Raw genomic sequence first — 6,609 nt, 5'->3', positions numbered from 1 at the left:
ACAATGACTTTCATATATCAAAATGAGATACTGCTTAATTTTTTACATTACTTTGCATCCATCGTTTCTTGGTCCAGTTTGTAAACAAAGCTTTAAAATGCATCATTAAAAGTAATAAATCTTATATTGAAAAATATCGTTGTATGGGGCGGTTTAATGGAGACTTTTAACTCTCGAGTAAACACAGGTTGTAGAATTTATGTAGTCAATTTAGTCTAATAGGACAAGTGTATACTGTATTTAGAGTCTTCAAAATCAAATTATACTGCTAGAGGAAAAAAGCCAGAACGTCACGTCTTTATAAGACAGTTGTTTAGATTTTATACCCACCGAACCAAAACCACCAAAATGGGCTTGCAAGTAAAATTAGACAATGCAGAGAAATGTAGAAGAAATATTAATTAAGAAAATCCCAAAACAGGGGCAGATCCAGACTCTTTGAAAAGGAGAGGTGTTAGCTGGGGTGTCTCACGAAAATGTTTTCCATTTTTTACCAATTTTACACCTGAAAATGACAAATTTTCCCATGAAAGGGGACGCAAACCCCCTGCACACCACGGATCCGCCACTGCAAAATATCAGTAAAGCAGTTTCAGATTTTATATATACAATGTATGCTGGTAGTTATTACATCGCCGTTTTAGGATTAGAAAAAAAGTGCTGTCTACAATCGTATCTGGAAGTATATACGATAATTAGTAAAAGAATTACGGTTGATTTAAAAGGTGCATCAATGATAGATGGAAGTTTTAGGTATGTCATTTCAAACGACAATAAGGGTCTCTGGAAAATAGAATGTGAATACATTTGACCTTAATATTGGGTTCAAGGCGCCATCTGTGGTAACATTCCTTCAGCATCAACGTATACAGTTTTCATGTCACAACTCATACGTTCATTCCAGAGCTTGCCAAAACTAGGCAAACCTCCGTGCTAGGCTTCTGTTGCTACAACGTTAAGGTAATAAATGCATAAGTTGTATGTTCATCATGTTCATCGTGATCTAAAGTGCACCAGCTTGCATGTTATTTTTTCCTTCCTCTTTCGTCTACCCTGGACGTGACTTTTTATCAACAACTCGGCGAGTGTTTCTAGAGAACACTTACCCCTACTAGTGCATATGCTCCATTTTTAGTAGAGTCCGATTTGCTCATTTACTTTTGTTTCTCTATACGTTTTATTTTTGCTCTGTGTGTGTGTGTGTGTTTTCCATGGAACATGATCTTTTGATTACCGCTGCAATCTTGGTTACTCTGATTACTCTTTCGACCGCTTGTGTTAATATATGTATTTAGAAGCTTATTGAAATAACAGAATATTCTGCATTTAGATTAAAGAAAATGGGAAAAGACGGGACCTCATAGAATTTCCCTTTTTGCTTTGCCAGAATATTCGGTTTAAAAAGAATCCCATGTACTAAGTAACATTATGCTCTTACAAATTAACTTTCCGCGTCATAAAAATTTCTTTTCTCACATTTAAATATTTATCGCCAGTTAATGTTAACCCCTTAATTGGATAAATAGTTTCTCAATTTACAACACACAGTGTTGTGAAAGCTAACGAGCTTTTTAACTTAACAAATAAAATACTTTTATTCAAATTGAAAACATATGAAAACTATATAACGGTAACCATTGTCAATATTTACTGACGGTCGGCTTCTTATTGAAGATTTTCAAAAATATATATAGTGGGTGATTTCAATGTTGAACAAATAGATTTACGTTGTAATTATCCAAGATAGAGAGTTTATTACGTTTTAAATTTATACCATAAATAGCAACTGGCGACACTGGCCTACATGTAGTATAAGAAAGTGACAAAAATGAAACACTTCCATCCACAGTTTGCAATCATGGCCCTTAATGTAGAATCAACAGTAAACGTGTTTTAAGTCAATCTCAATGACATTAATACTGTTGTGCAGGGAGGCAGTCAATGCTACTGAAAAACTGGCGACATTGGTCTGGTATAAGAAAGTGATAAAGATGTAAAACTTCCAACCCCAAACAATTTGTAATTATGTTACATACATGCATGTGTGATTTCAAGAGTGAGTAAATAAAAAAAAATTAATTAAGCATGCTTTCAAGTCAATCTCAATGAAAATAATACTGTTGTGCAGTGAGACAGTCATTGCTACTGAAACAAGAGGCTCCCAGGAGGCTGAATCTGGCTTACCTGGTTAAGTTTTTTGCCTTTCAAGGGCAATAACTCTAACAAGGAGTTGTCCGACAATTTTTAATCCAGAAGACTTTGATAGGGCTTACCATAAGGATCATTTCATCAATTTTATCTATATATAGTTTTCAAGATATTGGCTGAAAACAACTAAAAACGTAATTTTTTTGCCTTTCAAGGGCAATAACTCTTACATGGATTCGTCTGACAACTACGATCCCTGGAGACTTTTGTAGGCCTTCTAATAACAATCATTTCAGTGATTGAAAGTTTCATTCTCTCAATCATAGTTTTAAAGATACTGGCTGGAAACTATAAAATAAAAGTAATTTTTCACCTCTCAAGGGCAATAACTCTTACATGGAGTCCTCTGACAATTTTGATCCCTGGAGGCCTTATGATAAGGATCATTTCAGCAAAGAAATTAAAAATATTGGCTAAACCTAACGGTTTTGGGGATATGTGCAAAAAACTAATATCTGACCCCTGTTCTATTTTCAGTAAGAGTGGCCATCTTTTTTACACCAATCTAAAATCCAAACGGTCATTTAGTTCAGAATACCCTAAAAAGCAAATATACCAACTTTCGTTGAATTCTGTACAGTAGTTTCTGACGAAAAGATTTTTGAAAGTAATGACATTAAAAAAAAAGCAAAAAGCGTCCAAAAAAAGCTTTCTGACCACTAAGTTCTATTTTTAGTAATGGCGGTCATGTCTTTTAACCGATCAAAAATCCAAACAGACATTTTGTTCGGGATACCCTATAAACAAAAATACTAACTGTCATTGAATTCGGCACAGTAGTTTCTGGGGAGAAGATTTTTGAAAATAATAACATCAAAAACAGCAAAAAAACATCCAAAAAGGGCAATAACTTCAACATGGATCAACAGATTTTCACAAAAATTTGACCAAAGATAGATCTCATCATGCTGAATACTTTTACCTAGTCAGAATAAATCTAACGATTTTGGAGATACATATGCAAAAGTCTGCTGTCTGATCCCTATGTTCTATTTTAGTCACGACGGCCATGTTTTTCAACAGATCAAATATCCAAACGGTTATTTTGTGCTGGATACTCCAAGGGGTCATCCAAAGTTTCATCCAAATGTATTTTCAGAGGAGAAGATGTTTGAAGAAATCGTTAACGAAGACGACAACGCACGCCATGTGATGGCAATAGCTTATATGGTCTACGGCCAGTTGAGCTAAAAAGTTTACAGGTAGGAGTAAATCACACGAACGTACACTGAGAAAGACGATAGAATAAACTAAAAAATACAATAATGTTCGCCATAATAAGATCATAACTTATCATCGCCCTTACAAAGGCAAGGAAAAATGACAGTTCGACCAGAACTTAAAACTTAAAACAGGCACTTTTGTATTACACTCCCTGGTTGAAAGAACAAATGGAAGGTGCAATTGGAAGATATAAATTGAAACCGAAGACTTGCAGGCCCTCCAGATCAAAGTTAGGAGCTAGGTCGAGTTCTTTCTACAGCAAGTTAGATGAGGTGAAGAGAAATTGTTGGTACAATTTATATGGGATCACTAAGAACTATGACATTGTAAAAGACCGAGATACACTGATGAGGTGCTTATGAAAAAGGTAGATAAGCATCATTTTTATGATGAAACAAGGGTCTAAGGTTCAAGTAGACCCCTGTTGGATAGCGAAGTGGTTCCGGGTGTTGCATTATTAACAAAATAAAGAGGTTGTTCGACTAAAAAAGCTGACGGGAGGTTCACATGACGAGGGTATCACACAACTTTTTTGTGGTTTATCATACAGTTATTAAAGAGACCTTACGAGTCACTCGTTTAGAACATTTTTTTCAAAGGATTATGCGTAGTATATTTTACTGTTTCACCTTTTTACCAACTTTCTCCTCTTCGTTCTTTTTCATATATTCTTAAATTTTATTTACTTATTTTGTTAATGTTAACACCAGTGTTACCACACACATATTGTTATAATGAAATTTGTACTACGGAAGCGAATAAGGGCCACTGTATTTTATTTTATTTTTTTTTTTTTTCGAGTTGTCGACTTTACTTTAAGGTTGGAATTCCCGACTTTGAAATTAGAATCATCGGATTTATTGTTGGAAATGTCATGTTAATCAAATGTATTGGAGCATGCGAAGTTTAATGATTTGATATTTGATTTTTGTCAATTTGGGAAATATAAAATAGTATTTATTTTAAATTCTTCCCAGCCCACCATTCAAAATTAAATGCTCTTCCTTGCATACATCATACGTAAAGAGTGCACTGTTTGCGTCAATTCGTCAACCTAACTATGATTTAAAGCACCTTCGATTCACGAATCAATGTATCTTAAAATAGTTATCTATGAATCTCACACAACATAAACAAACATGTAAACCCCTGTAGATGAAATAACAAGCATTTTGCAAGTTTTGGTCTAGGAGTTGAATGATATTAATAAAGCAGTGGGAAATCATGGTATAGTCTGATGTCTTAATTTACCTCCTTTTCTGATTCTTCTAATGCTCATTTAAATTCTCGGATACTATAGTTAATAATGACAACACACAAAATGTGAACATGCAATGTGAATTTGTGATAAGCCCAAACTAAATTTGAAATCAGATTTTCTGAAAACTATCAAATTTTTCCAATGTCGGAAAAACCAACTTTAAAGTTGATAACACCGAAGTCGATAAACCACCACCTCCTTCGTTCAATACTAACAAACTATAGGTCGAGGAGGTTTCTAAATTCCAGTTATAACTTCACAATTATGCGTGATTTATATTTTTTCTTATAGACAAGGGTTTTATCATAGAAAATTTTACCATTATAAAATTATTGCGGTAAAAATATCAAATCATGATAGCTGATGTGAAATTTTGATAATGTAACGAAATATCGCACTGGTTATATATGAAGTGATAATTTCAGACCACCAGTTTCATTTAAAATACCCTTTATTTTTTTTTATTTTTTGTTTGTTTTTTTTTTTTGGGGGGGGGGCATCTACATGCAAGCAAGAAATTCCTGAAAATTTGAATTACTATATATACATGTAGCTAGATTGTTATAGTTCAATGGGGATAACTGTATTCAAATATTAAAGTAAAATAATTGTGACATTGTGTTGATTATTGAGACATATCCACAAATAATGGTCTGTGTTGTTAAAAAATACATTATATAGATAGAAGTGTATCGAATTTTTCTTGTGTACAATATACACTGTATTATGAATTCGGTAAATAATTTCATTTCACTCTCGGACTTTCTTCCACTAAAACATCACAACACGAATCACTAATTAAAAATTTATGTGAAAATAGCAATGAATTAAGAAGAAAACCTATTCAACAGATAAAATAATTAATTGGTTATCGTGAATAAACAAAATATAATATTGCATTAAGATTCAACTCATGCGCAGAACGTGATCATATTTCGGTTATTCACTCTTTCCAATTGTTTATCTTATTAACCTTGTAATATGACAGTAGTTATTGTGAATTTTGGTAGCTGCCATATCCTGAATATATAGTATTCTCACTTCATTCTTTGTCAGAATAAAACGAATTTGGAATGTCAAGATTCATTACAAACATCGTCACACATATTTTTTTTTAAATTTTTATGCAAATTAGCTTGAGGGAATTTATTGACAGACTGGGCAAAACTTTTCATATCAAGCCTTTTAGTAAAACTTTGTTGAAGTTAGAATGAGCGGGCAAACATTAAGTTATCTCCCCTCATAAGAAAATAGTAAGCATTGACTTTTTTCTATTACTAAAAGGTATCATTGGTACATTTCTCTGGCAACATTCTGAACATTAGTAAAGTAGTATTCTACCTACAAATAAAAAAGGGGGAGGGTGTAATGTCTGTATTTAAATGATATAATAGATATATTATTCTTTCATCTGCATACAACTACTTCATGTGTATATATGTTAGTTCATGCATTATTATTGTTTGTTAAATTTATTGTACTATTTTGCCTCATGTGAGGCCTTTAGTGAAATAAAAAGTTTGAAAGTTACAATGATAAAAGTTTGAACTCAAATATCTTTTAGAAGGACTTGCTTGACAATTCACTGTCCATTCCTCAAGCTACATTTGTACCTTACATCATAAATCAAATGATGTAAATATTTTCAGATAAAATACTTGACTTAATTCAAATGTTGTAGTTTTTAGAGTTTGCAGTTTATTCATCCTGATAAAGATGCTGCACTGAAATTGAAACTAGAGACTCTAATGAGTCTGAATTACTCACCTAGCTTGATAAGCAAATAGCGATAAAGGGTAATAACTTTGATATGGCTTTACAGATTTACACAAAAATTTTACTACTGATAGATCTTATCATGCTGAAAACTTATACCATGTGTCAGAATTTTGCTAAACAGTGACGACAAGTGCCAT

Source organism: Perna viridis, chromosome 14 (assembly GCF_037379345.1).
Source record: "Perna viridis isolate PV_CMFRI_1.1 ecotype Kerala chromosome 14, ASM3737934v1, whole genome shotgun sequence".
Taxonomy (NCBI): domain Eukaryota; kingdom Metazoa; phylum Mollusca; class Bivalvia; order Mytilida; family Mytilidae; genus Perna; species Perna viridis.
The sequence above is the reverse complement of the archived record's forward strand: the minus strand, read 5'-3'. Positions refer to the sequence as shown.